This window comes from Narcine bancroftii, unplaced genomic scaffold (genome assembly GCF_036971445.1).
Source record: "Narcine bancroftii isolate sNarBan1 unplaced genomic scaffold, sNarBan1.hap1 Scaffold_666, whole genome shotgun sequence".
In the NCBI taxonomy this organism is placed as follows: Eukaryota; Metazoa; Chordata; class Chondrichthyes; order Torpediniformes; family Narcinidae; genus Narcine; species Narcine bancroftii.
The window spans coordinates 33,590-59,217 of NW_027212180.1; the positions used below are offsets into that span (position 1 = coordinate 33,590).

At 45.1% G+C, this 25,628-nt stretch overlaps 1 long non-coding RNA gene across 1 annotated transcript; it reads right to left on the reverse strand.

The window, feature by feature from the left end:
• Positions 1-18,538: 18,538 nt before the first annotated feature.
• Positions 18,539-22,649, reverse strand: LOC138751089 (uncharacterized). The gene is made up of 3 exons (XR_011349705.1): positions 22,547-22,649; positions 20,762-20,972; positions 18,539-18,615 (listed from the first exon to the last, which is right to left on the reverse strand). It is a non-coding gene; the product is annotated as an uncharacterized lncRNA (long non-coding RNA).
• Positions 22,650-25,628: the final 2,979 nt, after the last annotated feature.

The window sequence follows — 25,628 nt, forward strand, 5'->3', positions numbered from 1 at the left end:
CAATGTTCCCAAGTTAGCCTCGCCCAGGCCTTGTCCAACTTCCTCGTGGCCTCCCACCTCCTGCACTCAATCCTCTCATTTCTGAAGGCCTAAATACCAGAAGCTTTCTTCACTCCCCCCCACCCCCCCAATCTCTACATGGGACTCCACTTTCAGGCAGTTCTGTACCACAGTTCCTCAATCCCTTTCTTTGACAACATTCCTCAATGGTCTGCCATTTAACATTCAAACTCTTACGTTTTAAGAATCAATTGCAGAGATCCATGGATGTGGGAAGTCAGGAGGGTTAGGGACTGGGTGCAGGTCGATGAGACTGGCAGAATGATATTTCACCATGGATGAGAAGGGCCGAAGGGTCCCTTTTCTTTGCTGTGGGGTTTCTAGGGTAGAGTTCACACCATTCTCAGGAAGGAGGATGAGCAGACAGATGTCATGGTCCACGGGTAGGAAAGGTGATGAGATCCTGCCAGGAGAGATGAGGGAGTTAAGTGCGAAGGTGAAGGGCACAACCAAGGGGTCTCTGTCTGTCTGTGTGCGTGTGTCACTACGTCTGTGTGTTTCTCTCTATGTCTCTGTGTGTCTCTCTGTGTCTGTGTGTGATTCTCTGTGTCTGTGTGTGATTCTCTGTGTCTGTGTGTGATTCTCTGTGTCTGTGTGTCTCTCTCTCTGTCTGTCTATCGGTCTGTGTGTGTATCTGTGACTGTGTGATTCTCTGTGTCTGTGTGTCTCTCTGTGTCTGTGTGTGTCTCTCTGTGTCTGTGTGTGTCTCTCTGTGTCTGTGTGTCTCTGTGTCTGAGTGTCTCTCTGTCTGTGTTTCTCTCTGTGTCTGTGTCTCTCTCTGTGTCTATCTCTCTCTCTGCGTCTCTCTGTGTGTATCTCACTCTGTGTGTGTGTGTCTCTGTGTCTGTTTGTGTGTCTCTGTCTGTGTGTGTCTCTCTCTCCCTGTGTCACAATGTGTGTCTCTCTGTGTCTGTATGTGTGTGTCTCTCTCTCTCTGTCTGTGTCTCTTTCTGTGTCTCTGTATCTGTGTGTGTCCGTGTGTGTGTCTCTCTGTCTGTGTCTCTCTCTCTCTGTTTGTGTGTGTCTCTCTCTCTCTGTCACTGTCTGTGTGTCTCTCTGTCTGTGTCTCTGTGTGTGTCTCTATATCTGTGTGTCTATGTCTCTGTGTGTGTCTCTCTCTATCTATGTCTGTGTGTATGTATCTGTGTGTGTGTGTCTGTCTCTCTGTGTCGTGTGTTTGTCTCTGTCTCTGGCTGTGTGTGTGTGTCTGTCTCTTTGTGTCGTGTGTGTGTCTCTCTCTGTCTCTATGTGTGCCTCTCTGTCTCTTTCTGTGTGCGTGTCTCTCTCTCTGTCTGTGTGTGTGTCTCTCTATCTGTCTGTCTGTGTCTGTCTGTGTGTGTCTCTGTCTGTGTGTGTCTCTGTCTGTGTGTGTCTCTGTCTGTGTGTGTCTCTGTCTGTGTGTGTCTCTGTCTGTCTCTCTCTCGCTGTCAGTGTTTCTCTCTCTGTCTCAGTCTGTGTGTGTTTCTCTGTGTGTCTGTGTGTGTGTATCTGTCTCTCTGTGTCTGTGTGTGTGTGTCTGTCTGTCTGGGTATGTGTGTGTCGCTCTCTCTCGGTGTCTCTAATATATGCTTATTCATTACCCACCATTATCCATCCCTACTGGTGTTGCGGGCTTTGTTCCCCAAGGCGTCCGTATTGGCTGCCCGTAGACCATCTCCGCCCCAATGCATTCCTCGTTGTCACCTGCATTAAAATCAAGATGACATCAGCACCTTTTTGGACACTTTTAGCTGTGATTCCTCAGTTCTTCTGGCCAGTTTTGTGTTTCGTTCACACATTCCTGCTTCCTGGGGTTCACGGCACTCGTGGAAGATCGCCAGTTCCTGAAACAATTCTTCATTCATCTTATTTGAAACATTTTTACATTTAATTTAACATATGCATTAAAAAAACTTAAATTTCTTATTTGAAAATAAGATAAAATTAATGCATAGTGATTTAAAAAGTAACCCCTCCCACAGCTGCCCAATAGAAAACAATAAAGAGAGAAAACATCTAGATAGTATTTATAAAAATTGACCAAAACTCTCAAATAAAATCATGGTTTTCTTGGTTTTAGGAGTCAGAAAGTTCGTGTTGGGTGGTTAAAACTTAATTCCGACAATTGGTAAATACACATCCCAAATCTTCAAAAGAGAAATTCAAATTTGTTCCGTGAATTCGATGCAATTATTTCAAGTGGGAATCAACGGCCTATTTCAGTGTGGCCATCGACCCATTCCCAAATACGCATCGGACTTCCAAGTTACTGCCACACATTTTAACCCTATAACAATTACAGCACAGAAACAGGTCACTTGGCCCTTCTTGTCTGCACTGAACTAAATACTCTCCTCTCGTACCACCTCTCTGCATTCCCCTCCCCTCCAATTTTCCCTGAAATGACAAAATGGACCCTGCCGCCACTATTTCTCCCGGAAGCTCACTCCACTCAGCCACCACTCTGAGTAAAGAAGTTCCCCCTCATGTTACTTCCAAACTTTTACCTCCTGATTCAATCTCTGCTCCCGCAATGAAAAAAGTCTATCCACATCAATTTGTTCTATCCTCCTAGTAATTTTAAAGACCTCGATCAAATCCCCTCTCAACCATCTACAATCCATAGAATAAAGACTTCATTTGCTGAATCTTTCTTTGTAATCTAGTTGCTGATATCCAGGTAACATTGACTTAAATCTTCTCTGCACCCTCTCTACTTTGTTGATAGCTTTCCTCTCATTTGGTGACCAGAACTGCACACAGTACTCTCAACAGGGCCTCACCAATATCTTGTCTAGTCTCAACCTCACTGCCCGACTCCCGTATTCTAAGCTATGGTTGATCAAGGCCAGCTATTTGAACAGATTCTTTTCGAGGTACTCTCTGATTACCCACCAATAATTTACCTATTTTGTCCGGCTCACCTGGTTGGCTTTTGAAGCCGTTTTTAAACAAAGGAACATTAGATTACCTCCATTCCTCTGGCACCTCACCCGTGGATAAACAGGTTTTAAATATTTCTGTCAGAGCCCTTGCAATTTCTACTCTTCTTTCCCTCAAGGCCAAGGGAATATCATGTCAGACCTCCATCCACCATCAGACAAAAATCAGCCATCACAAGGTGAAGGCAGGACAGTAGTCCCACCTCTCCAGCACGAGTCACCCCAGGATCAAGTCAGCACTGACTGCAAGAAGTTTCTACATCCTCTTGGTGTCTGTGTGGATTTCCTCCCACACTCCACAGCTCAAGGGGGCCGTAAGTTCATTGGCGATTTGGGAAGCTCAAGACCATGGGGTGGAAGTGCACATTCTGGACCTGGGGGAATCAATTCAATTCAACAGCACGGATGAACCTTTGGGCACGACCTGATCTTTTTCTGGTTTCAAACTCATTATTTTTGAAAATTGTATGTGCACCTCTAATACAACACGACTGCTGCAAAACAGGCTTCTTGATGCATATCCATGACAAGAACTCGGGAGAATCTGATTTGGTTACTAGACTTTTGAACAGAACAGTGTCTGGACATTTTATCCCTAAACTGAAACTTTATAGACATACAGAACAAAATGAGGGCAAAACAAGCTTGTGTCTCACCAATACCACAATTCACGGACACTTTTTAAGTTCTCAAGGGTGGCAGAAAACACAAAGAACAGACAAACTCCTTCCACACTGTCACTTTGAGAGCTTTGGACTCACCATGCTATAAATATTGCCAAGCCATCACTCTCTCTCCAAATCAATGACCAACAGTACTGGCTGAGTGATAGATTTGAGACATTTTACCCGCGATGTAGCAATCAGGCACAAGGAAAAGTGCTGCTTCCATTGTAAAGTATTTAGGAATCTCAGACCACAAACAACCTTCACCCCGAAAAACAAGCAATTCTCCACAATAAAACTAGGTTTCCTTCCTGTCTGCAAGCATCTGCTCTCTTGAGTCTGAATGGCACAACTGGGGAAACCGTTTCAAACCCATGACCTGAAACAGCATATTCTCTTCCCCTAATTGGAGCTGTCTTGAATTGGCCACCACTGCCCGAGCAAGAATGAACTGGGAGATCTCACACTTGCTCCTTCACAGGTGAGACCTCCCTGTTCATTGGAGCTCCATATTATCCATCTTGCTCTATTTTGTTAACCTTAATCAAGTCTCCTCTCATTCTCCAACACTCCCATGAAAAATAAAAATAATGTATCCTGTAGTTCGCGAGTCCGGACACCAGGTGGTGGTATTATACCTAGATCTCTCTCTCTCTCTCTCTCTCTCCCTCTCGCTTCATGCATGCAGTACTCGGTGTGAACAGGCGGTGGCAGCACTTTACAGCCCTTGCAATCTGCAGCTTGGACAGGAGATGGTTGCTTTGTACCTCGTGGGCTCTTGCACCAAGATTGAAGATTTGGAGATTTCCCATTGATTGGCAGAGAATATACACGACATCACATCCAACCCTTAGATTCCCTTTTTCCTGTGGACACGACCGAATTCCCACAAATGGTTTGGGAAATCAATGTTCCCGGGTACACGTCCTATAGAAAAGACAGAAACTTGGGAAGAGGGGGTGGGGTAGCTCTGTTGGTAAGAAATGAAATTCAGGCGTTTGAAAGGAAAGACATTGAAACAGGTGGGTAGAGTCTGTTTGGATAGAATTAAGAAATTGTAAAGGCGTGAGGAGCATAATGGGGGTCATTTACAGGCCTCCGAAAAGTAGCTCAGATATCGGTGGCAGTATAAATCAGGAATTAAGAGTGGCATGTCAAAGTGGTAGCAATACGGTAGTTATGGGGGACTTCAACATGAAGGTGGACTGGGATAATCAGACGGGGGCAGGAACACAAGACAGTGAGTTTATTGAATGTCTACGAGATACTTTCTTGGAGCAGCTAGTGGAGGAACCTACCAGGGGGAAGTCGATTCTGGACTTGGTGCTGTGCAGCGACGCAGAGTTAATAAGTGACCTCGATGTAGGGGAGCCATAGGGAATAGTGACCATGGTATGGTTACTTTTGAGCTGCAATTAGAAAGGGAAAAGGAAAGGAAGTCGGAAGCATCTGTACTGCAGTTAAATAAAGGGGATTATGCAGCTATGAGGGAGGAGCTAGCCAAAATAAAATGGAAAGTTACACTAGCTGGGAGGACAACTGGGGAAAATGGCAGGTATTTTTGGACATTTTTTACAGGATTCAAGACAAATTTATTCCAAAGTGGAGGAAAGGCTCTAGGAGATGCAAATGGCAGCCGTGGCTAACTAATGAAATCAAGTGCACTATCAAATCCAAAGGGAGTAAGTATAAGAGAGCGAAGCGGAGTGGGAAGCTAGAGGATTGGGAAACCTTCAAAGAGCATCAGAGGGTAACTAAGAAAGTCATAAGAGAGGGGAAAATGAAGTACGAGAGGAAATTAGCAAATAATATAATGGAGGATAGCAAAAGCTTTTTTAAATATGTGAAGAGGAAGAAATTGGTTCGGTTTAAAATTGGTCCATTAAGAATGGAAAAGGCTGGAATTATTACCGGAAACAAGGAGTTGGCTGAGGAATTTAACAAATACTTTGCATCTGTCTTCACCAAGGAGGATATAAGTCAAGAGACTTGGGGATCTTTACTGGGGTAGTAGGGGATCTAATGGATATCCGGATCTAGAAGCAGGAGGTTGTGAGTAAATTGTTGGGACTGAGGGCTGATAAATCCCCAGGGCCTGATGGGCTGCATCCCAGAAGTTGCTATGGGAATTGTGGAGGCACTGGTCGACATTTTCCAAAGTTCCATAGATTCGGGGGAGGTCCCTGAGGATTGGAGAGTGGCTGATGTGGTGCCGATTTTTAAGAAGGGAGGGAGGGAGAAAACGGGAAATTATAGACTGGTCAGCCTGAATTCAGTGGTGGGGAAGATATTGGAATCTATCATAAAAGGAGTAATAGCAGAACACTTAGGCAGAAATAATAGTATAAGGGCTAGTCAGCATGGATTCCTTAAGGGTAAGTCATGCTTGACTAACCTTCTGGAATTTTTCGAGGATGTGACAAAGTGGGTGGACTTGGGAGAGCCAGTGGATGTGGTGTATTTGGACTTCCAGAAGGCCTTTAATAAGGTACCACACGGGAGACTAGTGGGCAAGATCAGGGAGCATGGTATTGGAGGTAAGGTGCTGACATGGATAGGAAATTGGTTAAGAAATAGGAAATAAAGGGTTGGAGTAAGCGGGTCTTTTTCAGGATGGCAGCATGTGACGAGTGGAGTGCCGCAGGGATCGGTATTGGGTCCTCAGTTGTTTGTAATTTATGTAAATGATTTGGATGAGCGGATTATTAATAACATGAGCAGATTTGCAGATGACACTAAACTGGGTGGCGGTGTGGGGTGTGAGGAGGATGTCAGGAAAATGCAGAGGGACTTGGACTGGTTGGGGGTGTGGGCTGCTGAATGGAAGATGACGTTCAATGTGAGCAAATGTGAGGTTATCCATTTTGGGGGCAATAATAGGAAAGGTGAGTATTATTTAAATGGAGACAGGCTAGGGAATGGGAAGGAGCAAATGGATCTGGGTGTACTTGTTCACCGGTCACTGAAGGCTAACATGCACATTCAGAAAGCTGTGAAGAAGGAAAATGGCATGTTGGCTTTCATAAAGAGGGGATTGGAGTATAGGAACAGAGACGCCCTTCTGCAGTTCTGCAGGGCCCTGGTGAGACCCCACCTGGAGTATTGTGTCCAGTTCTGGTCTCCAATTTTGAGGAAGGACATACTAGCTATAGAGGATGTGCAGAGCAGATTTACAAGGTTAGTTCCAGGGATGGCGGGGTTGACATATGCTGAAAGGCTAGAAAATTGGACTTGTATCCGATGGAGTTTAGAAGGATGAGGGGGGACATGATTGAGGTATACAAAATTATCAGGGGCACAGACAGGGTGAAGTCGGATTACTTGTTCCCAGTGATGGGGGAGACGAGGACTAGAGGGCATAGTTTAAGAATACAGGGTAGGTCCTTTAGGACGGAGATGAGAAAACATTTTTTTACCCAGAGAGGTGTGAATCTGTGGAATGCTCTGCCACAGAGGGTGGTAGAGGCAGATTCGCTAATTATGTTCAAAAGAGAGTTAGAAAAGACTCTAGTGGGCAAAGGAGTTAAGGGTTATGGGGATAAGGCTGGAAAGGGGTACTGATAGTAGTGATCAGCCATGATCTGTAAAATGGCGGTGCTGGCTCGACAGGCCGAAGGGCCTACTCCAACTCTTATTGTCTATTGAACCATTCCTCCAAGATCCCTCTGTTACTCAATGCCCTCCCCTTCACTGCATACGTTTTGGCTATTCTTCCCAACATAAAGCACCTCACACTTACCTACATTAAACTCCATCTGCCATCTTTCCAAACAGTCCAAATCCTTTTGTAATCCATGAAAACCCTCCTCACTCTCCACAACTTGAAAATAAGCAAAATGTATAACGTTATGTTAAGCTTTTCTTTGAAAATTTTAATTTCACATGCATTAAATGCGTACGTAAATTTCTCATTCAAAGATAATGAAAAATTAATACATAGCATTTTTTTTATTCCCCCTGCCCAACAACCCAATAGAAAAGAAAGATAACATCTGGAAAGTATTTATAAAAAAATTACTAAAAAACTATCAAATAAAATCTAACAAATTTTCTTGATTTTAGGAGTCAGAAGGTTCAGGTTGGGCGTTTACAACTTAATTCCTACAGTTTATAAATAGGATTCCCAAATCTTTCCAAAAATTTCAAATTTGTTACGTAAATTACATGTAATTATTTCAAGTGTCAAGGGACTTGGGGGGGTTCTCGTTCAGGAAAACATAGTGAGTTGGTAACCACCAGGTTGGATCGGCAGGAAAAGAAAGCAAATTCTATGTTGGCCTTTGTTTCAAGGGTAGGGAGGTGTTGATGGGGCATGGGAGAGACCTCATTTGGAGAACTGCGAAGTCTATCTTAAAAAGGATGCGCTGATGTTGGAGAGAGAGCAGAGATTTACCAGGATGATATATCTCCACTCTTCATTGGAGTATAGAAGAAGGAGAGGAGATTTCAGAAACATTTCCAACGCTGAAAGGATTGGACAGTAGATGTGAATAATGTTTCCCTTGGATAAAAAGACATTGTCTTAGAATTGGAAGGTACCTATTTAAAGCAGATGAGAAATTTATTTCACCAGAAGGTCATGGAATTTGTTGCTGGATTGTTGAGAGAGTTTAAGTGGTGGGGGGGGGGGGCGGAATTAATAGATGTTTAATGAGTCAGGGTATCAAGGGATCAGGGGAAAAAGCCGTAACTTGGAATGAGAGGCGAGAACTGTTTAGATCAGGGGATAGCAGACACAGTGGGCTGAATGGCCAACTTCTGTTCCTTGTGATTTGACACCATTTTAACTAATGTACCTTTGAGAATTTTAACATCCATCCATATGTCCTCTGTATTTTGGATGTGAAACAACGGCTGTGCAGGAGAAGCCAGTGAGTTGGTGAGACCAATTGCTCTTCAGACTGGAGGCCTGTGATGAGAGATGTGCCTCAGGGATAGGTGCTGGAACAATAATGTGGTGAATTGGATTAACAAGTTGGCAGGTGACACCAAGAACGGAGGAGTTGTGGACAGCCAGGAAATCTTGCAGAAGGATCTGGACCAGCTGGAGAAAGGGCAGATGGAATTTAATGCAGACAAGTGTGAGGTGTCACATTTTGAAGGGCAAACCAAGAAAAGATAGACACGGTGAACGGTCGGGCACTGAGGAGTGAGGTTGAACAGAGGGACATGGTAAACGGGTGTCATTCCATGTAAGTGCTGTCACAGGTGGATTTGGGCGAGAATTGAAGATACCCAAGTTAACTAAAATTGAAAATTGTAAATGGGGCAAAAAAAGGGATCTATTTCAGAAATGATTGTGACAACAGAAAATGGCTAAACCAACTTTAGATTAAATGAGAGATTCTTCTTTAGAATTAACCCAAGAAGAACGGACTACTTACTATGTGTGAAGATGGTGGATTAAATTGATGAATGTGTGATATAATTGGGTGAATTATAATTTTTTTTTACATCAGTTGTATTTAACTCCAGGAAAAAAAGATAAGGATTTAGTAATTCAGACTAATGTTTTCATTGTGGGATTCAAATTAATACTTTTTTTTGTCTGTCTGGTTGTGTGATAAAGTTAAGCCTTTGAGGATTTATTTGAAACTACTTTAAAGAAACTCTTTTTATGTTCGATCCACTGCTTTTTCTAATGCGGTATATTACAACTTGATCAACGGGATTAAGAATGGATAAACCTCAAATTGAGGTTATTCAGTTAGTATTAGCAGTGGCCAGTAAATGCATTGCGATGACGTGGAAAATTAGGTTTGGTGTTTTCATTCTGCCGCAACGAATTGATATGATTTTTCTCTCCCTCAGTCGAGGGAGTTTGGGGGGGGGTAATTATGGGGAGGGGGGATGGAATATAGTTTTTTTTGGGAGGTTGGTTTATTTTGTTTACTATGTATTTTATATGTTCATAAATAAAGTTTAAAAAAAGATACACAACCAGTGTTTCAGGCTTGTGCCTTTTAACAGGGCTACGAGTATCTGTACTCTATAAAGGTTCACTGCTTGATCAGATGAGCTTCTCCAGCATTTGTGTCCTTACAGAATTTGGTTGAGTTACTATATGTGGACATCAGGTCATTTTTTCACCCTTAAACTGTCCATCCAAACAGACAGGAACTTCTTTTTCCCACAACTAGCCTCATTTGGTGAAGTGTGTGGAATATTAGCTGTAGAATATCTTCTTCTGGGAATTATGATGAAGAAACCATCACACAGACTTTGCCAGAAAGCTGGGAAAGAGAGTTAAAAAGCACATTCCAGACAGGGATCAATTCTCACCTCCTCTACTGAGCCATACATATCCAAATGCCTGCCTGATCTTCAAAACAATGGTGCAAATTGTTAGACCTGATCCAAAGGCTGCAATAAGCCCCCAGCACCACTCAGACCCTGAATGGTATTGTTTCTGCTTTGAAGTGAAGAATTTAAGACTGCTATGAAATTAAGACATTTGGGTAAATTGGAAACCAGAAATCAGGCAGGGAGAGAATGATTACTAACGTGAACTGTGAGCAACTCTCCCAGACTCCTGTTGATTTTTTTGTGTTCCCTCACCCTAACTGGTACATGAGATTAGATGACCAACAAGAAGTCCTTTCCTTGTCTTTAGGAAGAGGATATGCAAAATGTAAAATACAGTGGCAGATAGAACAGTAACAGGACATAACAAGCCCTGACCATCTGAAACAGGTCATGGGAATATCAATTTATTCAGTAATGTAGAAATGACTGCAAAAGCTGAGAAATTAGGAATTCATAAACTGAGGCAAAGATGGGATGGAGATTTGAACATAGAAAATGGACTGATCGTTATAAATGAGATAGACTGGTTCAATACAATTTTATTCACCAGACACCTCAAAAGAAAATACATGGAATCGGATTTGTTTCAAATGTTACCAAGTCATTTGTACTTTTCTGCATTTGACTTGGCAATGTCCTAAAGTTGGGCAGCTTGGTTGAAATAAGTATTTTTTTAAAAATTCCCACAGGATCCATGAGAAAGAGATGTTAAGGAATTAAATTTAAATTAGAACTGAATATTTACCAGGTTTAAATTGCTGCAAATTGTACAGCTAGAAAGTGCGTGGCCATATCTTGCAAACTGGCTGAGGTTCGGAACTGTTCACCACAAGAAAATAATGTATCGTTCACGAGATGAACATTCTATCGTTGGAGCCCACATTTCCTAAAGGTGGGTTGAAGTGAGGTTTTGAAATATTCACAATATTATGGTTAAATAAAACATCTGTTGAAGATCTCTGGTCCCTCATATGGGATGTGGAGAGGGTGGGTCTGGGTAGATCTCAATTTGTATTAATCAACCACATGTATCGGGATTTGAATTATATTCTTGTAAAATTAACAAGAATATAACTAACTCTTAAAAATTAATTAAAAAAAAAACCCTGACCCACACAAATGCCTCTGTTCACCTTGCCATTTTGTAAAAGGTGATGGGGGGAAAATCCTGACACAAGGGGCAGATTTGAACCTGGGTCACTGTCATTTTCTGTTAAACATGCCAAGATCAAAATTCGACTGACTGTCCTGTAACATAGTGCAATATTACACACACGTAAGGTAAGATGGTTACATCAGTAAAAATTAAATGAAATGCTTCTTACAGTCAAGAGCAAAAGAATTCCCTGCAGCCTCCAAACCAGCCCTTGCCCACAAATAACACCCCCGCCCCCCTCCCCACCCCAATTCTGGGATCAAACCATCAGCAGCCTACACTTTGTTGGAATCTAGGGGTTCAAACATTATGAAAGAAATGATTAATTAATAAGTTGATATGTACTGCATGGTTCAGGGAAAAAGAGGAATGTGATTAAGTGGCAATCACAGCATGGAGCGAAGTTGGCTGAGCAAAATTGTCTGCTCCCAAATACAGGGAGAGGAAATTCATAAAATGATTTAGGAGGAAAGCTCCAACTGAAGGAGGTGGTGAGTAGCACAGGAGACACAGGCCAGACCAGAACAAAGAATGGCCTGCAAGAAACCAAGGGAATGGAAAACCAGTCTAGGAGGAAGATTAAGGCATGAGGAGGTGTTAAAGAGAACAGCAGAAATTGGCCAGACAGGAACAGATGGTGATTAGAAATATCTGGTGATGAATTAATTTCTGATCAAAACAACAGGATAGTCTGGCCTGGAGGATTAAGATGGGAGCGCTACACCCCAGATATCTGCAAAACAGGAGATGACTTGTGATAACCCTTATGCAAAAAGATCTAGCAAAGGAAGCCAACTTTTGTTCTGTATGATAAGGTTGATCTATATAAACTGAGCCAACTGGACAATAGGGGTCAGTCTTGGGGAATAGCTCACTGTGCAGGTGACCTATGAACTAACGACTGACCCAGAGCTCTGTTAAGTTTTATTCTTGTGCTGGGTAATAAATTGACTGTTGAACCGAATACCTTCTCCTATCACTTCATTCAAAGAACACGCTGGACTCAGACCACATACAGACTAAATTAAGAGTAAGGGAAAGCCAGAGTCCGACAACTTCAGAGCCAAACCTCAGGCACAAACATCCCAAAACCATCATCCCAAGACAAGAGCTAAAGTTGCAGGCACCGTAAACCACACACATTAAAACAACACATTTCTCTGGCTCAATACCCACGAACCACATGGAACACCAGTTTGCAAACGACCCACAAACACCGGATTCCTTTCACCCCAACAACTCAAAGAACCACCCCAGAAAAAGCAGCCACAGTAAAACCAGGCTTCCTACCTTCCTCTGATGGCAGCATCACCTCATCTCTGCCTGAAACCTGCAAGTGACTAGAGTGGGGCTGTTTTAAACCCTGAGCTGGAATCAGGAGGACAATTAATTCAGGTGTGAAATATCTCAGTAAATTGTGGATGGCCCTTTAAACAAGGCCCATCTCCGCCCTTCAAGAGAGCTGCAATTAAGGGAATAGCACCTTTTTAATTTGGAGTGGGAGTTAAAACAGTTTTCTCACCTGTGGCATTGAGATGTTTGAGGAGATGATACCTCTAGATAGGGGAGTGTTAGAGCTTTATGAGAGATTTGTTTGTTTGTGGGGCTTGTCTTTTGAATTTTGGTTTGGAAGCCTTTTGTGGTCTATGACAGCTGAAAACTAAGCAAACTAGGGTTTTCTTTGATCCTGATGGTTGTGCAGCAGTTCAAACTTCTCAAATGCAGAATTTGAGCTGTTTGCTCTCCCAGTGCCCTAGAGCATTGGTTTGGGAATATTTATGCCACAGGTGGTGTTATGGTCCTGTTAAGTCAATGACTCTGGATCAAATCTGGCCCCGTCTGTAAGGGGTTTGTGTGTTCACCCACTCTTCAGTGGAGGTGGCAGGTTAACAGGGGTTTGTGGGGGGGAAAATCGCAGGTGAATGAGGGGGAATGCACAGAGCTGGTGGGGTGAATAGGAGTGTGAGGCAGTTGTTGGCGAAGGAGAGTGTGTTGAAGGGATGTGTAGCTAAGGACTCACCATCCAATCTCAGACCAGAGTGAAACAGGATTCTTATCGTGCTCACAAATTCCTTCGTCACTCCTCAAACGATGATCAGTATTCTGACTCAAGCGTTTTCTGGCCTTGTGACGACAAGCGGGCCTAACGTTCCAATGGCAAATGAGGCAGGGAGGATGTTTCCTGTAATAGAGGTAGTAAAAGTTCCATTAGAGAGGAATACGTTGCCTTTAACTGATAACATGCGGTGGGGTCTCGGTACATTTGGTGATGTCTGGGATCTCTCTATCAATATAAAAAATGAAAATCAAGGCTGGGTCTCTCTGTGGGGGGGGGGGGGGTATCTAATATTTGCTTGTCATAATCTAATTCATCCCAACTGGCAGTGCGGGCTTTGTTCCCCAAGGCATCCGTATTGGCTGTCCATGGACCATCTCTGTCCCAATGCAGTCCTCAGTGTCTCTTGCATTTAAATCAATGATGGCATCAGCACCTTTTGGCCAATTTTAGCTGTGTTTACTCAGTCAATCTGGCCAGTTTAGTTTTTCATTCAGTACTGGTGTCTGGGGTTAATGGGAGTAGTGGATGATTGATAATTCCTGAAATAATTCTTCATTCATCTTATATTTTTTTTAAATTATTTAATTTCACATATGCATTAAAAACTAATTTTTTATTTGAAATAACATCAAATGAATGCATAGTGATTTAAAAAATTAACCCCTTGTCTTGGGATGATGGTTTTGGGATGTTTGTGCCTGAGGTTTGTCTCTGAAGTGGACGCTGCTGATGGGTTGATCCCAGAATGGGGGGGGGGGGGTGTTTGTGGGCAAGGGCTGGATTGGAGGAATTCTCTTGCTCTTGACTGCAAGAACCATTTCATTTAATTTTTCCTGATGTAAAGAAAAAAAGAAAAAACATCTGGATAGTATTTATAAAAATTTACCAAACCTTTCAAATAAAATCTAACATCTTAAATTTCTTGATTTTAGGAGTCGGAAGGTTCATGTTGAGCTTCCAAGTTACTGCCACACATTTTACCCCTAGAACAATTACAGCACAGAAACAGGTCATTTGGCCTTTCTCGTCTGCTCTGAACTAAATACTCTCCTCCAGTACCACCTCTCTGCATTCCCCACCCCTCCAATTTTCTCTTAAATGACAAAATGGACCCTGCTGCCACTATTTCTCCCGGAAGCTCACTCCACTCAGCCACCATTGAGTCAAGAAGTTCCCCCTCACGTTACTTCAAAACTTTTGCCTCTTAACTCAAGACCTCTTGTTTCAATCTCTCCCACTTGCAATGGAATTGCCTATCCGCATCAACTCTATCCATCCTTCTTGTAATTTTAAATACTCTACCAAATCCCCTCTCGGCTTTCGAGTTGACAGGAATGCACTCATGGATGGTTGGATGAATTCTCTTGGGGAACAGTTCATAGTGGCTCAAAAGTGCTTGATTAGATGCAAGGAGAGCTGCCACTGAATGCTGCATTTATTTGGTTCTGGGTTTCGAAGGTACCTCAGCTCTCTCTCTTTTGTACTCGGTCCAAAAGACATTGCTGATCTTATTTGGAATTAGACCAGTTTCAATGAAGCAATGCTGAAGATTTTTGCTGGGGGGGGGGGAATAAGCATTGCATTAAATTAAGCTGCGGCTGGTCATCCTTAAGTGTTGATCTGCAGTCCAAGTCTGGTGAGCTTTCTGGGATGGGCTAACGTTCCAGGCAACTCCTTCTTCACACAACAGGATTCAACATTTAATAGGACGGGGGGTGGGGGAATAATCTTGGGTTAAGTTCCATTTGTGTTTTAGTTCATAAAGCCCATTGGATTTTGACTTCTATCGGGAGCACAGTGGGATATGAACAACATTTCTTGTTGTTTTCAGAGTATATCTTTCCCCTGGTTTATAATTCTTTGTGTGAATCATTTTTTTACTCCTGTCCAAGTTAGTAACAGGAAACACTGTGGGAGTGGGACGCTGTTTCATCGCTGGTAAAGTCCAACAACTGGTGAAACATTGACATGATTGAAGCTCTCTGGAAGGCAGGTTTCCAATTACTGCAGGTAACTTTCAGTTCAAGATCTTTCACCCCATCTTCCTCACTCGTGCACAGTGTCATGGCCGTCAATGACGGAGGGAGGAAAGTTGGTTTAAAAATGAGCAAATTGTTTACGTCAGAGCCAAGTCTGAAACCACCTTTTATTGAACCAAGCGAGATGCAGGACTAGTCACGGTGGCTGCTGGGAAGCACATGCAGATAGCCTTGCCCACAAGGAATCTTTTGAGTCCTCATTCTCAACATAGGGTGGCAGTGTCCTAGGGTCTCCTTCTTTCGCCTCGTCTTCCTTAATCATCTGAAGCCTGATTTCTTTCCCCTCTCATTCAGCCTGCATTATTTTCTGCATCCTCTCCCTGTTACTCCCTTGCTTTATGTTCCCTTCATTTTCTCCCTCATCATTAATTTTAGCAAAGATGACTGGCTTGGTTTAGTCTGTAACATGTTTGAGTTTCAAGTGGAACATTTAACGTGGGATCAGTGCTGTTTTGAAATATTAGCAGAATAGAGGGCGACACCAGTCACTAATGGATAGAAGAGAAAAAGATCCCCCTCTCTCTGGTAAGGTCGTGGGCAAGAGACCTAAGAGAGGAACAAGTCTGAATAAACATCTTTCCTGATTAACTGTGTCCGGTGCATTGATTGAGTGGTGCTGTTGCAGCAGACCCCACTCTTATCCATAATTGATTGGAAACTAATCTATGGTCACTGGACCCAAAATGTTCACATACACGTTTTACCTCTCTAACTATTACAGCATCGAAATAGGCCAACTTGGCCCTTCGAGTCCACGCCGAACACTTTGTCCTACCTCATCCCATTGACCTACACTCACCCCTTGACCCTCCATTCTTTTCCTGTCCAAATACATATCCCACTTCTCCTTAAGTGCTAATATTGAGCCTGCCTCCTCCACTTCATCTGCAAGTCCATTCCACACACCCACCACTCTGAGTGAAAGTCCCCCCTCACATTTCCTCTAAACTTCTGCCCCTTTCTCTCAACCCACCTCAAATCTATACCCCAATAATTTTAAATACCTCAACCCAATCCAACCTCAACCTTTTATGCTCCGCAGAATAAAAATCTTGCTTAACCTTTCCCTATAACTTAGACCTGTGGTTTTCAAAATGCTCCCAAACTCAAATTCCACTTGAAGCAATCCCTACACCAGAAGTGCTCTGTGATTAGTCAGGGATTGATTCAGGTGCAATGAAAGGAACCACCTACATCCTACAGGATGGAGCGCCAGAATAGCGTACATAGTTGAAGAAATTAAATTCCAAGACTTTGCTCTGCAAAGTGTTTCAACTTCAAAAGTACAGCCCCTCATGCCCAATCCCGGGAATTTACTGGGACAGGGTCCAGTGGAAAAGGGACACTGTCCAAATGCCAGTGTCAAATGATGTCATTTCACGCCACCTCTAACCCTACTCATATCCTCGGCGTTTGCCGATGTCGGCCTGGTGGTAAAACCAGTGGAACAGAGACAGCAGAGAATCACCTGTTTCCAGTCGAAGGCAGAACACTCCGCTCCCCGGGGATGAGTTGTGTTCAGTGGAAAAGCAATCTTGTGTCCCAGTGGAAATGGGAGCAAGGGCTTCCTAACCTGAGACACTGCATGGCCAATGAACTGGGATTCCCGTGGAAAAAGGGTTTCAGACAGCTTTGTAAAATCTGCATGCAGTGCTTCAACCGAAATGAAGGCCAATGGGATGATGAGCTTCATTAAACTTTTCTACGTGGTCGTGCGTGAAAGTGAGGCCATTTTGGCAAGAAAGCGCAGAAAAATTAACCACGATCACAGGAGTGGCCTCCACGTGATACCTGGAGCAATATCTTCATGGAAACAAGCGACAACTTGACCAAATATCTAATCTCATTTATAAAAATAGCACTGGCCTTCGCGAAAAGATGTATCACGATCAACTGGATGTCCGATAGCACGCTGGGCTGTGGAAATGAACTGCTGTTACCTACGGGAAAAAAAAATCACATAAACGTGACCCTTTGGTAAAGGTCTGTCAACTGTACTTGGACCACATAGGGGCCCAGACACTAATATAAATGAACAATAAAAGGGGATGAATGTAACCATTATATAGACCAAAACCAAGTTTCCCCAACTGGACTCATCTACTTGTAATCTCTGAAAATGTGGATATGAAAACAAACTGCAATAGAGAGAGAAAAAATTCAAAGTGCAAAAGGAAGAGTCTTTAAATGGGTCCCTGAATGTGTGTTGAGTCTGGTGGTGAAGGGGAAGCAGCTGTTCCTGAACCCGGCTATACCTCTTTCCTGATGGGAGCAGTGAGAACAGAGCGGGTGATGTGGATCCTTGATTGCTGCTGCTCTCTGACAGCAGCGTTCCCTGCAAATGTTCTCAATGGTGGAGGGTTTTTACCTAAGATATCCTGGGTGGTGTCTTAACTTTTGCAGAGCTTTTTGCTCAGGGGTATTGGTGTCACAAGACAACTGATCAAACCTACTACAAACTGAACCTTTCACCCCTCACACCCGTAAACCCACTATTTTTCTTGCATCAATGTGCCTGTCTCAATGTTAAAGGTCCCTATTATTCCAGACTACACCATCCTGCCCGGCCATGCACTCCAGGCACCCGCAGCCTTCTGCACGTTCTCTTTCTACAAGTCCTTCAGCAGCCTTGTGTTTCCTCAGCACTGCCTGCTCCTCCACCAAGCTCTGCCTCAAATCCATTCACTCTATGAGCTTCCTGCATCACTCCAGAGAAAAGCCCAAGGTTTCTCTCTGGATATTGCATTTACTTCATTCTGATGGGCTGAATTCCTGCAGCTTCCCAATCAAACATCTGCAATCGCCTTTAAATTGTGCCCCTCTGCACAGATTTGTGCCACCTGCTTTTAAGCAGGTTAAATCCTATGGGCATTCTGACAGTATCCTTCCACTCTCTCTCTCTCTCTCTCTCTACCAGTGGATCTAAATCCTTCTGCCCAAATTGTTGCTTGGTCTGGGCTTCTGTCCTTTTGCCTGGATTCTCATCCTCTGCTATTTCAGTCTGAACCTTGCTGTCAGCCCGAGGAATAAAACCGAGGGGATATGGATTGGAATTCTTTCTGGCTAGAGCATCTCAAACACTGCTCTCATCCTCGTGTGTGCACAGCTAGAGACAAGAACAAATCTTGTCCTTAGTCACTGTGAAATCCATCTCCAGGATGCTGGCACTTTATTCCTGTGTGTTTTTTTTTGAACCTTGTTTAGTGCTAGTTTTTCCTTTTGATTTGAACATAACAATATATGTGAACGCACTTTCCAAATGGTTTTACAATGTAAACAATATTTTAAAGAAAAATCTGAAGACTTCACCATCTGAGATGCAGATTCTAATCTGTGGCTTCGGCGGGTCCGCGCCAAGGGGTATTTGGATTATTTTAAAGAGGACCGTCTTCCAATGTCTGCAGTGGAACTGGGAGAAAGAGGGTTGGGCTGTCGGTGTCATAGTTAATGACGTCTCATTACAGAACTGAAAGCTTACAGTCTGTGGTGAACTGATATTCTCGTCCCACTGACCAGCACCCCTTCCTGCTCATTCCCATCCATGGGGCCGGGACTCCCTCACCCTCACGGGTCCCCCTCACACTCGCAGTTCTCCGATCCCCTCAACCACACGGATCCCCTAAACCACGCGGGTTCCCACCCCCACCTTCAGCCTCGCAGGTGCCCTCAGCCTTCTGGGTCCACGTCCCGGTCCCCCCCTCCGCCCTCTGGGTCCCCGTACCTCCTCAACCTTCTGGGTCCCCGTCCCCTTCCCCCCTCAGCCTTCTGGGTCCCCACTTCCCCCTCAGCCTTCTGGGTCCCCGTCAGCCATCTGGGTCCCTGTCCTCTCTCAGCTTTTTGGGTCCCCGTCCCCCCTAACCTTTCTGGGTCCTGATCACCCTCACCCTTCTGGGTCCTGATCACCCTCACCCTTCTGGGTCCTGATCACCCTCACCCTTCTGGGTCCTGATCACCCTCACCCTTCTGGGTCCAGATCACCCTCACCCTTCTGGGTCCTGATCACCCTCACCCTTCTGGGTCCTGATCACCCTCACCCTTCTGGGTCCTGACCACCCTCACCCTTCTGTGTCCTGATCACCATTACCCTTCTGGGTCCTCATTCCCCTCACCCTTCTGGTTCCACGAGTACCTCAGCCTTGCGTGTCCCTCAACCTTCTGGATACCCGTCCCCCTCAGCCTCGCAGGATCCCCGCCCCCCACAGCCTTGCATGTCCCTCACTCCTCTTGCAGATATCCCACACCCCTCTGGCGGGTCCCCCTCACCCTTCTGGGTCCCCGACTCCCTCACCCTTCTGGGTCCCCGACCCCCTCATCCTTCTGGGTCCCCGACCCCCTCACCCTTCTGGGTCCCCGTCCCTCTCCCCCCTCTGCCTCGCGGGCCCCGAGCCCCCTCATCCTCGTGGGCCCCGAGCCCCCTCAGCCTCGCGGATCCCCCTCCCCCCCACAGCCTCACGGACCCCGACCCCCCCCCCCTTAAGCCTCGCGGGTCCCCGACTACCACACACCCTAACGCCACCCCGACCCAAACTTCCTCACGGTACCCCGGCCCCACCTCACAACCATCCCCCTGCCCGTTCCCCTCCGAGCTCCGGCCGCTCCAGACCCAAAGGGCGACCCGTGGAAACTCCGTCCTCCCTGGTCTCGCTCCCAAAATGCCCCGATTCCCGCCCGTGAGGAACCGACACGAACCTCTCTCCCCCTCCCGCTCGCGACCAACTCCTCCAAAGGCGGGAAAGATCAACAACATGGCAGCCACCAGGGGTCGCTCTCGCGAGAGCTTGATCCACCCCTCCTCGGGATCTCCTCTCCACCACCCCGAGCCCCTGGATGGAGCCCCAGGGCTCGAGGTCCAGCCCTTTGGAGCCCCCTCTCTCCTGAGAACCTCGTCCCACTGGGGAAGGGTCCGAGAGCTGGCTCGGGCCTCCAGTCCATCTCCCCTTCAGGCTGCACATTTCCACACCAGGATCTGCCCCACATTCCCCCCCAAGATTCCAGTCCATCCCACCTCCACCACCTTGGCCCAAAGCTCATTCCACGTTCCCACCCCCCTCTGAGGGAAGAAAATCCCCCTTCAATCTCAATCCATGTCCTCCTCTTTGAATCTCTCCCACTCTCCTTGGAAACAGCCTGTCCCCATGGACACGATCCGTCCCCCCTCACAATTTTCAAATCTTCCTCAATCTTCGACGCTCCAGGGAATAAAGTCCCAGCCTGTCCAACCTTCCCCTGGAACTCAAACCCCGAAAGCCAGACCACCTTCTTGTCACTCTCCTCGACGCGCTGTCTCATTCCTATCCTTCCTCTCCTCCGGCCACCCAAACGGCACACAATGTTCCCAAGTTGGCCTCACCCATGCCTCGTCCAACTTCCTCGTGGCCTCCCACCTCCTGCACTCAATCCTCTCACTTCTGAAGGCCAAAATACCAGAAGCTTTCTTCACTCCCCCCCACCTCTACAAGGGACTCCACTTTTGGGCAGTTCTGTACCACAGTTCCTCAATCCCTTTGTTTGACAACACTCCTCAATGGTCTGCCATTTAACATTCAAACTCTTACGTTTTAAGAATCAATTGCAGAGATCCATGGATGTGGGAAGTCAGGGTGCAGGTCGATGAAACTGGCAGAATGATATTTCACCATGGACGAGAAGGGCCGAAGGGTCCCTTTTCTTTGCTGTGGGGTTTCTAGGGTAGAGTTCACACCATTCTCAGGAAGGAGGATGAGCTGACAGATGTCATGGTCCACGGGTAGGAAAGGTGATGAGATCCTGCCAGGAGAGATGAGGGAGTTAAGTGCACAACCAAGGGGTCTCTCTCTGTCAGTCTGTGTGTGTCTCTATCTCTCTGTGTCTCTCTCTCTCTCTGTCTGTGTCTCTCTGTCTGTGTCTCTGTCTGTCTGTGTCTCTGTCTGTCTGTGTCTCTCTCTCTGTCTGTGTCTCTCTCTCTGTCTGTGTCTCTCTCTCTATCTGTGTCTCTCTTTGTGTCACTCTGTGTCTCTCTGTGTGTGTCTCTGTGTCTGTGTGTCTCTCTCTGTCTGTGTGTCTCTCTCTGTCTGTGTGTGTCTGTCTGTGTGTGTCTCTGTGTGTGTATGTCTGTGACTCTCTCTCTCTGTCTCTCTCTGTCTGTGTCTCTCTCTCTGTCTCTCTCTCGCTGTCAGTGTCTCTTTCTCTGTCTGTATGTGTCTCTCTGTGTGTCTGTGTCTGTATATCTGTCTCTCTTTGTCTATATATCTGTCTCTCTGTGTCTGTGTGTGAGTGTGTCTGTCTGTCTGGGTATGTGTGTGTGTCTCTCTCTGTCTGTGTCTCTGTATCTGTGTCTGTCTCTGTGTCTGTCTCTGTGTGTGTGTGTCTCTCTCTGTCTGTGTGTCTCTCTCTGTCTGTGTGTCTCTCTCTGTCTGTGTGTCTCTCTCTCGCTGTCAGTCTCTCTCTCTCTGTCTGTATGTGTCTCTCTGTGTGTCTGTGTCGGTATATCTGTCTCTCTGTGTCTATATATCTGTCTCTCTGTGTCTATATATCTGTCTCTCTGTGTCTCTGTGTGAGTGTGTCTGTCTGTCTGGGTATGTGTGTGTGTCTCTCTGTCTGTGTCTCTGTATCTGTCTCTGTGTCTGTCTCAGTGTGTGTGTGTGTCTCTCTGTGTCTGTGTCTCTCTCTGTGTCTGTGTGTCTGTGTGTGTGTGTGTCTGTGTGTGTGTGTGTTTCTCTGTCTGTGTCTCTCTGTCTGTGTCTCTCTGTCTGTTTCTCTGTGTCCATGTCTCTCTCTCTATCTCTCTCTCTCTGTCTGTGTCTCTCTCTGTGTGGGTCTGTGTGTGTGTGTCTCTCTCTCTCTCTCTGTGTGTCTCTCTCTCTGTCTGTTTGTGTGTCTTTCTCTCTCTGTGTGTGTCACTGTCTGTGTGTGTGTGTCTTTCTGTCTCTCCCTCTGTGTCTCAATGTGTGACTCTCTCTGTGTCTGTATGTGTGTGTGTCTCTCTCTCGTGTGTGTGTGTGTGTGTCTCTCTGTGTCGTGTGTGTGTGTTGTCTCTGTGTCGTGTGTGTGTGTGTCTCTCTCTGTCTCTATGTGTGTCTCTCTGTCTCTGTGTATCTCTCTCTCCATCTGTGTGTGTCTCTCTATCTGTCTGTGTGTGTCTGTGTGTGTATCCGTCTGTGTGTGTCTCTCTATCTGTCTGTGTGTGTCTGTGTGTGTATCCGTCTGTGTGTGTCTCTCTGTCTCTCTCTCGCTGTCAGAGTCTCTCTCTGTCTCTTCCTGTGTGTGTCTGTGTGTGTGTGTCTGTGTGTGTGTGTCTGTCTGTCTGGGTATGTGTGTCGCTCTCTATCAGTGTCTCTAATATTTGCTTATTCATTACCCACCATTATCCATCCCGACAGGTGGTGCGGGCTTTGTTCCCCAAGGCGTCCGTATTGGCTGTCCATGGACCATCTCTGCCCCAACGCATTCCTCGGTGTCACCTGCATTAAAATCAAGGTGGCATCAGCACCTTTTTGGGCACTTTTAGCCGTATTTCCTCAGTGGTTCTGGCCAGTTTTGTGTTTCGTTCACACATTCCTGCTGCCTGGGGTTCACGGCACTCGTGGAAAATCGCCAGTTCCTGAAACAATTCTTCATTTATCTTATTTGTAACATTTTTACATTTAATTTAACATATGCATTAAAAAACTTAAATTTCTTATTTGAAAATAAGATAAAATTAATGCATAGTGATTTAAAAAGTAACCCCTCTCACAGCTGCCCAATAGAAAACAATAAAGAGAGGAAACATCTAGATAGCATTCATAAAAATTGAGCAAAACTCTCAAATAAAATCTTGCTTTTCTTGGTTTTAGGAGTCAGAAAGTTCGTGTTGGGTGATTACAACTTAATTCCTACAATTGGTAAATACACATCCCAAATCTTCAAAAGAGAAATTCAAATTTGTTCCGTGAATTCAATGTAATTATTTCAAGTGGGATACAACGGCCTATTTCAGTGTGGCTATCGACCCATTCCCAAATACGCATCGGACTTCCAAGTTACTGCCACACATTTTAACCCGAAAACAATTACAGCACAGAAACAGGTCATTTGGCCCTTCTTGTCTGCACTGAACGAAATACTCTCCTCTTGTACCACCTCTCTGCATTCCCCTCCCCTCCAATTTTCCCTGAAATGAGAAAATGGACCCTGCCGCCACTACTTTTCCCAGAAGCTCACTCCACTCAGCCACCACTCTGAGTAAAGAAGTTCCCCCTCATGTTACTTCCAAACTTTTACCTCCTGTTTCAATCCCTGCTCCCCGCAATGAAAAAAGTCTATCCACATCAACTCGTTCTATCCTCCTAGTAATTTTAAAGACTTCGATCAAATCCCCTCTCAACCATCTACAATCCAAAGAATAAAGACTTCATTTGCTCAATCTTTCTTTGTAATCTAGTTGCTGATATCCAGGTAACATTGACGTAAATCTTCTCTGCACCCTCTCTACTTTATTGATAGCTTTCCTCTCATTTGGTGACCAGAACTGCACACAGTACTCACAAAAGAGCCTCACCAATATCTTGTCTAGTCTCAACCTCACTGCCCGACTCCTGTATTCTATGTGATGGTTGATCAACGCCAGCTATTTGAACAGATTCTTTTCGAGGTACTCTCTGATTACCCTCCAATAATTAACCTATCACTGTCAGGCTCACTTGGTTGGCTTTTGAAGCCGTTTTTCAACAAAGGAACATTAGATTACATCCATTCCTCTGGCACCTCACCCGTGGATAAACAGGTTTTAAATATTTCTGTCAGAGCCCTGGCAATTTCTACACTTCTTTCCCTCAAGGCCAAGGGAATATCATGTCAGACGTCCATCCACCATCAGACAAAAATTAGCCGACACAAGATGAAGGCAGGACAGTAGTCCCACCTCTCCAGCACGAGTCATGGATCAAGTGAGCACTGACTGCAAGAAGTTTCTACATCCTCTTGGTGTCTGTGTGGATTTCCTCCCACACTCCACAGCTCAAGGGGGCCGTAAGTTCATTGGCGAATTGGGAAGCTCAAGACCATGGGGTGGAAGTGCACATTCTGGACCTGGGGGCATCAATTCAATTCAACTGCACGGATGAACCTTTGGGCACGACCTGATCTTTTTCTGGTTTCAAACTCATTATTTTTGAAAATTGTATGTGCACCTCTAATGCAACACGACTGCTGCAAAACAGGCTTCTTGATACATATCCATGACAAGAACTCGGGAGAATCTGATTTAGTTACTAGACTTTTGAACAGAACAGTGTCTGGACATTTTATCCCTAAACTGAAACTTTATAGACATACAGAACAAAAAGAGGGCAAAACAAGCTTGTGTCTCACCAATACCACAATTCACGGACACTTTTTAAGTTCTCAAGGGTGGCAGAAAACACAAAGAACAGACAAACTCCTTCCACACTGTCACTTTGAGAGCTTTGGACTCACCATGCTATAAATATTGCCAAGCCATCACTCTCTCTCCAAATCAATGACCCAAAGTCCTGGCTGAGCGATAGATTTGAGACATTTTACCCGCTATGTAGCAATCGGGCACAAGGAAAATTGCTGCTTCCATTGTGAAGTATTTAGGAATCTCAGACCACAAACAACCTTCACCCCGAAAAACAAGCAATTCTCCACAATAAAACTAGGTTTCCTTCCTGTCTGCAAGCATCTGCTCTCTTGAGTCTGAATGGCACAACTGGGGAAACCGTTTCAAATCCATGACCTGAAACAGCATATTCTCTTCCCCTAATTGGAGCTGTCTTGCAATTGGCCACCACTGCCCGAGCAAGAATGAACTGGGAGATCTCACACTTGCTCCTTCACAGGTGAGACCTCCCTGTTCACTGGAGCTCCATATTATCCATCTTGCTCAATTTTGTTAACCTTAATCAAGTCTCCTCTCATTCTCCAACACTCCCATGAAAAATAAAAATCATGTATCCTGTAGTTCGCGAGTCTGGACACCAGGTGGTGGTATTATACCTAGATCTCTCTCTCTCTCTCTCCCCCTCTCGCTTCATGCATGCAGTACTCGGTGTGAACAGGCGGTGGCAGCACTTTACAGCTCTTGCAATCTGCAGCTTGGACAGGAGATGTCGGAGTTACAGAGACATGGCTGCGGGAAGGGCAGGATTGGGAAATCAATGTTCCCGGGTACACGTCCTATAGAAAAGACAGAAAGTTGGGAAGAGGAGGTGGGGTAGCTCTGTTGGTAAGAAATAAAATTCAGGCATTTGAAAGGAAAGACATTGAAACAGGTGGGTAGAGTCTGTTTTGATAGAATTAAGAAATTGTAAAGGCATGAGGACCATAATGGGGGTCATTTACAGGCCTCCGAAAAGTAGCTCAGATATTAAAGTATAAATCAGGAATTAAGAGTGGCATGTCAAAGTGGTAGCAATACGGTAGTTATGGGGGACTTCAACA